At 42.7% G+C, this 12339-nt stretch overlaps 1 protein-coding gene across 1 annotated transcript in view; it reads right to left on the minus strand.

The window, feature by feature from the left end:
• LOC141264746 (alanine aminotransferase 2-like) overlaps positions 1–12339 on the minus strand; it is a 137953-nt gene that overhangs the window by 15024 nt on the left and 110590 nt on the right. The window lies entirely within an intron of this gene.

Below are 12339 nucleotides of genomic sequence, written 5' to 3' on the forward strand. Positions count from 1 at the left end.
GCACACACACATAATACTGCCATACACAGCACACACACATAAAAATACAGCCATACACAGCACACACACATAATACAGCCATACACAGCACACACATAATACTGCCATACACAGCACACACATAATACTGCCATACACACACACACATAATACTGCCATACACAGCACACACATAATACAGCCATACACACACACACATAATACTGCCATACACAGCACACACATAATACTGCCATACACAGCACACACACATAATACTGCCATACACAGCACACACACATAATACTGCCATACACAGCACACACATAATACTGCCATACACAGCACACACATAATACTGCCATACACAGCACACACACATATACTGCCATACACAGCACACACACATAATACTGCCATACACAGCACACACACATATATACAGCCATACACAGCACACACACATAATACTGCCATACACAGCACACACATAATACTGCCATACACAGACACACACATAATACTGCCATACACAGCACACACACATAATACAGCCATACACAGCACACACACATAATACTGCCATACACATGCACACACATAATACTGCATACACAGCACACACATAATACTGCCATACACAGCACACACATAATACTGCCATACACAGCACACACACATAATACTGCCATACACAGCACACACACATAATACTGCCATACACAGCACACACACATAATACTGCCATACACAGCACACACACATAATACAGCCATACACAGCACACACACATAATACTGCCATACCAGAACACATAATACTGCCATACACAGCACACATATAATACTGCCATACACAGCACACACACATAATACTGCCATACACAGCACACACACATAATACTGCATACACAGCACACACATAATACTGCCATACACAGCACACACATAATACTGCCATACACAGCACACACATAATACTGCCATACACAGCACACACACATAATACTGCCATACACAGCACACACATAATACTGCCATACACAGCACACACATAATACTGCCATACACAGCACACACACATAATACAGCCATACACAGCACACACACATAATACTGCCATACACAGCACACACATAATACTGCCATACACAGCACACACACATAATACTGCCATACACAGCACACACACATAATACTGCCATACACAGCACACACACATAATACTGCCATACACAGCACACACATAATACTGCCATACACAGCACACACACATAATACTGCCATACACAGCACACACACATAATACTGCCATACACAGCACACACATAATACTGCCATACACAGCACACACACATAATACTGCCATACACAGCACACACACATAATACTGCCATACACACGCACACACATAATACTGCCATACACAGCACACACACTAATACTGCCATACACAGCACACACACATAATACTGCCATACACAGCACACACACATAATATGCCATACACAGCACACACACACATAATACTGCCATACACAGCACCACACACATAATACTGCCATACACAGCACACACATAATACTGCCATACACAGCACACACATAATACTGCCATACACAGCACACACACATAATACTGCCATACACAGCACACACACATATACTGCCATACACAGCACACACACATAATACTGCCATACACAGCACACACACATAATACTGCCATACACAGCACACACACATAATACTGCCATACACAGCACACACACTAATACTGCCATACACAGCACACACACATAATACTGCCATACACAGCACACACACATAATACTGCCATACACAGCGCACACACACATAATACTGCCATACACAGCACACACATAATACTGCCATACACAGCACACACAATAATACTGCCATACACAGCGCACACACATAATACTGCCATACACAGCACACACACATAATACTGCCATACACAGTACACACATAATACTGCCATACACAGCACACACACATAATACTGCCATACACAGCACACACACATAATACTGCCATACACAGTACACACATAATACTGCCATACACAGCACACACACATAATACTGCCATACACAGCGCACACACACATAATACTGCCATACACAGCACACACATAATACTGCCATACACAGCACACACACATATACTGTCATACACAGCACACATACACATAATACTGCCATACACAGCGCACACACACATAATACTGCCATACACAGCACACACATAATACTGCCATACACAGCGCACACACATAATACTGCCATACACAGCGCACACACATAATACTGCCATACACAGCACACACATAATACTGCCAAACATAATACTGCCATACACAGCACACACACATAATACTGCCATACACAGCACACACACACATAATACTGCCATACACAGCGCACACACACATATACTGCCATACACAGCACACACATATACTGCCATACACAGCACACACATAATACTGCCATACACAGCGCACACACATAATACTGCCATACACAGCACACACACATAATACTGCCATACACAGCACACACACATAATACTGCCATACACAGCACACACACATAATACTGCCATACACAGCACACACACATAATACTGCCATACACAGCACACACACATAATACTGCCATACACAGCACACACACATAATACTGCCATACACAGCACACACACATAATACTGCCATACACAGCACACACATAATACTGCCATACACAGCACACACATAATACTGCCATACACAGCACACACATAATACTGCCTACACAGCACACACACATAATACTGCCATACACAGCACACACACATAATACTGCCATACACAGCACACACATAATACTGCCATACACAGCACACACACACATATACTGCCATACACAGCACACACATAATACTGCCATACACAGCACACACATAATACTGCCATACACAGCCACACACATAATACTGCCATACATAGCACACACACATAATACTGCCATACACAGCGCACACATAATACTGCCATACACAGCACACACATAATACTGCCATACACAGCGCACACACATAATACTGCCATACACAGCGCACACACATAATACTGCCATACACAGCACACACACATAATACTGCCATACACAGCGCACACACATAATACTGCCATACACAGCACACACACATAATACTGCCATACACAGCACACACACACATAATGCTGCCATACACAGTACACACACATAATACTGCCATACACAGCACACACATAATACTGCCATACACAGCGCACACACATAATACTGCCATACACAGCGCACACACATAATACTGCCATACACAGCACACACACATAATGCTGCCATACACAGCACACACACATAATACTGCCATACACAGCACACACATAATACTGCCATACACAGCACACACACATAATACTGCCATACACAGCACACACACATAATACTGCCATACACAGAACACACACACACATAATACTGCCACACACAGCACACACACATAATACTGCCATACACAGCACACACACATAATACTGCCATACACAGCACACACACACATAATACTGCCATACACAGCGCACACACATAATACTGCCATACACAGCACACACACATAATACTGCCATACACAGCACACACATAATACTGCCATACACAGAACACACACACACATAATACTGCCATACACAGCGCACACACATAATACTGCCATACACAGCACACACACATAATACTGCCATACACAGCCACACATAATCCCCATACACAGCACACACACATAATACTGCCATACACAGCACACAACATAATACTGCCATACACAGCACACACACATAATACTGCCATACACAGCACACACACATAATACTGCCATACACAGCACACACACATAATACTGCCATACACAGCACACACACATAATACTGCCATACACAGCACACACACATAATACTGCCATACACAGAACACACACACATAATACTGCCATACACAGCACACACACATAATACTGCCATACACAGCGCACACACATAATACTGCCATACACAGCACACACATAATACTGCCATAGACAGCACACACACACATAATACTGCCATACACAGCACACACATAATACTGCCATACACAGCACACACACACATATAATACTGCCATACACAGCACACACACACAATACTGCCATACACTAGCACACACCATAATACTGCCATACACAGCGCACACACATAATACTGCCATACACAGCGCACACACATAATACTGCCATACACAGCGCACACACATAATACTGCCATACACAGAACACACACACATAATACTGCCATACACAGCACACACACATAATACTGCCATACACAGAACACACACACATAATACTGCCATACACAGCACACACATAATACTGCCATACACAGCACACACACATAATACTGCCATACACAGAACACACACACATAATACTGCCATACACAGCACACACACACATAATACTGCCATACACAGTACACACACACATAATACTGCCATACACAGCACACACACATAATACTGCCATACACAGCACACACACATAATACTGCCATACACAGCGCACACACATAATACTGCCATACACAGCACACACATAATACTGCCATAGACAGCACACACACACATAATACTGCCATACACAGCACACACACATAATACTGCCATACACAGCACACACACACATAATACTGCCATACACAGCACACACATAATACTGCCATACACAGCACACACACACATATAATACTGCCATACACAGCACACACACATAATACTGCCATACACAGTGCACACACATAATACTGCCATACACAGCTCACCACACATAATACTGCCATACACAGCGCACACACATAATACTGCCATACACAGTACACACACATAATACTGCCATACACAGCACACACACATAATACTGCCATACACAGCACACACACATAATACTGCCATACACAGCACACACACATAATACTGCCATACACAGCACACACACATAATACTGCCATACACAGAACACACACACATAATACTGCCATACACAGAACACACACATAATACTGCCATACACAGCACACACACACACATAATACTGCCATACACAGTACACACACATAATACTGCCATACACAGCACACACACACATAATACTGCCATACACAGAACACACACATAATACTGCCATACACAGCACACACATAATACTGCCATACACAGCACACACACATAATACTGCCATACACAGCACACACCCACATAATACTGCCATACACAGCACACACACACATAATACTGCCATACACAGCACACACACATAATACTGCCATACACAGCACACACACATAATACTGCCATACACAGCACACACATAATACTGCCATACAAAGCACACACACATAATACTGCCATACACAGAACACACACACATAATACTGCCATACACAGAACACACACACATAATACTGCCATACACAGCACACACACACATAATACTGCCATACACAGCACACACATAATACTGCCATACACAGCACACACACATAATACTGCCATACACAGCACACACACATAATACTGCCATACACAGCACACACACATAATACTGCCATACACAGAACACACACACATAATACTGCCATACACAGAACACACACACATAATACTGCCATACACAGAACACACACACATAATACTGCCATACACAGCACACACACATAATACTGCCATACACAGCACACACATAATACTGCCATACACAGCACACACACATAATACTGCCATACGCAGCAACACACATAATACTGCCACACACAGCACACACACACACATAATACTGCCATACACAGCACACACATAATACTGCCATACAAAGCACACACACATAATACTGCCATACACAGCACACACACACATAATACTGCCATACATAGCACACACATAATACTGCCACACACAGCACACACACACACATAATACTGCCATACACAGCACACACATAATACTGCCATACAAAGCACACACACATAATACTGCCATACACAGCACACACATAATACTGCCACACACAGCACACACACACACATAATACTGCCATACACAGCACACACACACATAATACTGCCATACATAGCACACACATAATACTGCCACACACAGCACACACACACACATAATACTGCCATACACAGCACACACACACACATAATACTGCCATACACAGCACACACACACATAATACTGCCATACATAGCACACACATAATACTGCCATACACAGCACACACACATAATACTGCCATACACAGCACAGACTTAATACTGCCATACACAGCGCACAGACATAATACTGCCATACACAGCACACACACACATAATACTGCCATACACAGCGCACAGACATAATACTGCCATACACAGCACACACACACATAATACTGCCATACACAGCACACACACACACATAATACTGCCATACACAGCACACACACATAATACTGCCATACACAGCACACACACATAATACTGCCATACACAGCACACACATAATACTGCCACACACAGCACACACACACAATACTGCCATACACAGCACACACACATAATACTGCCATACACAGCACACACATAATACTGCCATACACAGCACACACACACACATAATACTGCCATACACAGCACACACACACATAATACTGCCATACATAGCACACACATAATACTGCCATACACAGCACACACATAATACTGCCATACACAGCACACACACATAATACTGCCATACACAGCACAGACTTAATACTGCCATGCACAGCGCACACACATAATACTGCCATACACAGCACACACACATAATACTGCCATACACAGCACACACTTAATACTGCCATACACAGCGCACACACATAATACTGCCATACACAGCACACACACATAATACTGCCATACACAGCACACACACATAATACTGCCATACACAGCACACACACATAATACTGCCATACACAGCGCACAGACATAATACTGCCATACACAGCACACACACATAATACTGCCATACACAGCACACACACATAATACTGCCATACACAGCACACACATAATACTGCCATACACAGCACACACATAATACTGCCATACACAGCACACACATAATACTGCCATACACAGCACACACATAATACTGCCATACACAGCACACACACATAATACTGCCATACACAGTACACACACATAATACTGCCATACACAGTACACACACATAATACTGCCATACACAGCACACACATAATACTGCCATACACAGCACACACACATAATACTGCCATACACAGCACACACACATAATACTGCCATACACAGCACACACACATAATGCTGCCATACACAGCACACACATAATACTGCCATACACAGCACACACACAATACTGCCATACACAGCACACACACATAATACTGCCATACACAGCACACACACACACATAATACTGCCATACACAGCACACACATAATACTGCCATACACAGCACACACATAATACTGGCATACACAGCACACACACATAATACTGCCATACACAGCACACACACACATAATACTGCCATACACAGCACACACACACATAATACTGCCATACACAGCACACACACATAATACTGCCATACACAGCACACACACATAATACTGCCATACACAGTACACACATAATACTGCCATACACAGCACACACACATAATACTGCCATACACAGCACACATAATACTGCCATACACAGCACACACACACATAATACTGCCATACACAGCACACACATAATACTGCCATACACAGCACACACATAATACTGCCATACACAGCACACACACACATAATACTGCCATACACAGCACACACACATAATACTGCCATACACAGCACACACACACACACATAATACTGCCATACACAGAACACACACACATAATACTGCCATACACAGCACACACACACATAATACTGCCATACACAGTACACACACACATAATACTGCCATACACAGCACACACACATAATACTGCCATACACAGCACACACACATAATACTGCCATACACAGCGCACACACATAATACTGCCATACACAGCACACACATAATACTGCCATAGACAGCACACACACACATAATACTGCCATACACAGCACACACACATAATACTGCCATACACAGCACACACACACATAATACTGCCATACACAGCACACACATAATACTGCCATACACAGCACACACACACATATAATACTGCCATACACAGCACACACACACAATACTGCCATACACAGCGCACACACATAATACTGCCATACACAGAACACACACATAATACTGCCATACACAGTGCACACACATAATACTGCCATACACAGCACACACATAATACGGCCATACACAGTGCACACACATAATACTGCCATACACAGCTCACACACATAATACTGCCATACACAGCGCACACACATAATACTGCCATACACAGTGCACACACATAATACTGCCATACACAGCTCACACACATAATACTGCCATACACAGCGCACACACATAATACTGCCATACACAGTACACACACATAATACTGCCATACACAGCACACACACATAATACTGCCATACACAGCACACACACATAATACTGCCATACACAGCACACACACATAATACTGCCATACACAGCACACACACATAATACTGCCATACACAGCACACACACATAATACTGCCATACACAGCACACACACATAATACTGCCATACACAGAACACACACACATAATACTGCCATACACAGAACACACACATAATACTGCCATACACAGCACACACACACATAATACTGCCATACACAGTACACACACATAATACTGCCATACACAGCACACACACACATAATACTGCCATACACAGCACACACATAATACTGCCATACACAGCACACACATAATACTGCCATACAAAGCACACACATAATACTGCCATACACAGCACACACATAATACTGCCATACACAGAACACACACATAATACTGCCATACACAGCACACACATAATACTGCCATACACAGAACACACACATAATACTGCCATACACAGCACACACATAATACTGCCATACACAGAACACACACATAATACTGCCATACACAGCACACACATAATACTGCCATACACAGCACACACACATAATACTGCCATACACAGCACACACACACATAATACTGCCATACACAGCACACACACACATAATACTGCCATACACAGCACACACACATAATACTGCCATACACAGCACACACACATAATACTGCCATACACAGCACACACATAATACTGCCATACAAAGCACACACACATAATACTGCCATACACAGAACACACACACATAATACTGCCATACACAGAACACACACACATAATACTGCCATACACAGCACACACACACATAATACTGCCATACACAGCACACACATAATACTGCCATACACAGCACACACACATAATACTGCCATACACAGCACACACACATAATACTGCCATACACAGCACACACACATAATACTGCCATACACAGAACACACACACATAATACTGCCATACACAGAACACACACACATAATACTGCCATACACAGAACACACACACATAATACTGCCATACACAGCACACACATAATACTGCCATACACAGCACACACATAATACTGCCATACACAGAACACACACACATAATACTGCCATACACAGAACACACACACATAATACTGCCATACACAGCACACACATAATACTGCCATACACAGAACACACACACATAATACTGCCATACACAGAACACACACACATAATACTGCCATACACAGAACACACACACATAATACTGCCATACAAAGCACACACACATAATACTGCCATACACAGAACACACACACATAATACTGCCATACACAGAACACACACACATAATACTGCCATACACAGCACACACATAATACTGCCATACACAGCACACACACACATAATACTGCCATACACAGCACACACATAATACTGCCATACACAGCACACACACATAATACTGCCATACACAGCACACACACATAATACTGCCATACACAGAACACACACACATAATACTGCCATACACAGAACACACACACATAATACTGCCATACACAGAACACACACACATAATACTGCCATACACAGCACACACACATAATACTGCCATACACAGCACACACACATAATACTGCCATACAGAGAACACACACACATAATACTGCCATACACAGCACACACACATAATACTGCCATACACAGAACACACACACATAATACTGCCATACACAGCACACACACATAATACTGCCATACACAGCACACACACATAATACTGCCATACACAGAACACACACACATAATACTGCCATACACAGAACACACACACATAATACTGCCATACACAGCACACACACATAATACTGCCATACACAGCACACACACATAATACTGCCATACACAGAACACACACACATAATACTGCCATACACAGCACACACACATAATACTGCCATACACAGCACACACATAATACTGCCACACACAGCACACACACACACATAATACTGCCATACACAGCACACACACACATAATACTGCCATACATAGCACACACATAATACTGCCACACACAGCACACACACACACATAATACTGCCATACACAGCACACACATAATACTGCCATACAAAGCACACACACATAATACTGCCATACACAGCACACACATAATACTGCCACACACAGCACACACACACACATAATACTGCCATACACAGCACACACACACATAATACTGCCATACATAGCACACACATAATACTGCCACACACAGCACACACACACACATAATACTGCCATACACAGCACACACACACACATAATACTGCCATACACAGCACACACACACACATAATACTGCCATACACAGCACACACACACATAATACTGCCATACATAGCACACACATAATACTGCCATACACAGCACACACACATAATACTGCCATACACAGCACAGACTTAATACTGCCATACACAGCGCACAGACATAATACTGCCATACACAGCACACACACACATAATACTGCCATACACAGCACACACACACATAATACTGCCATACACAGCACACACACACATAATACTGCCATACACAGCACACACACACATAATACTGCCATACACAGCACACACACACATAATACTGCCATACACAGCACACACACATAATACTGCCATACACAGCACACACACATAATACTGCCATACACAGCACACACATAATACTGCCACACACAGCACACACACACAATACTGCCATACACAGCACACACACATAATACTGCCATACACAGCACACACATAATACTGCCACACACAGCACACACACATAATACTGCCATACACAGCACACACACACACATAATACTGCCATACACAGCACACACACACATAATACTGCCATACATAGCACACACATAATACTGCCATACACAGCACACACATAATACTGCCATACACAGCACACACACATAATACTGCCATACACAGCACAGACTTAATACTGCCATACACAGCGCACACACATAATACTGCCATACACAGCGCACACACATAATACTGCCATACACAGCACACACACATAATACTGCCATACACAGCACACACTTAATACTGCCATACATAGCACACACATAATACTGCCATACACAGCACACACATAATACTGCCATACACAGCACACACACATAATACTGCCATACACAGCACAGACTTAATACTGCCATACACAGCGCACACACATAATACTGCCATACACAGCGCACACACATAATACTGCCATACACAGCACACACACATAATACTGCCATACACAGCACACACATAATACTGCCATACACAGCGCACACACATAATACTGCCATACACAGCACACACACATAATACTGCCATACACAGCACACACACATAATACTGCCATACACAGCACACACACATAATACTGCCATACACAGCGCACAGACATAATACTGCCATACACAGCACACACACATAATACTGCCATACACAGCACACACACATAATACTGCCATACACAGCACACACATAATACTGCCATACACAGCACACACATAATACTGCCATACACAGCACACACATAATACTGCCATACACAGCACACA

The sequence above is a fragment of the Phyllobates terribilis genome, unplaced genomic scaffold (assembly GCF_046119375.1).
Source record: "Phyllobates terribilis strain yellow unplaced genomic scaffold, ASM4611937v1 Scaffold_4__5_contigs__length_816908805, whole genome shotgun sequence".
Classification (NCBI taxonomy): domain Eukaryota; kingdom Metazoa; phylum Chordata; class Amphibia; order Anura; family Dendrobatidae; genus Phyllobates; species Phyllobates terribilis.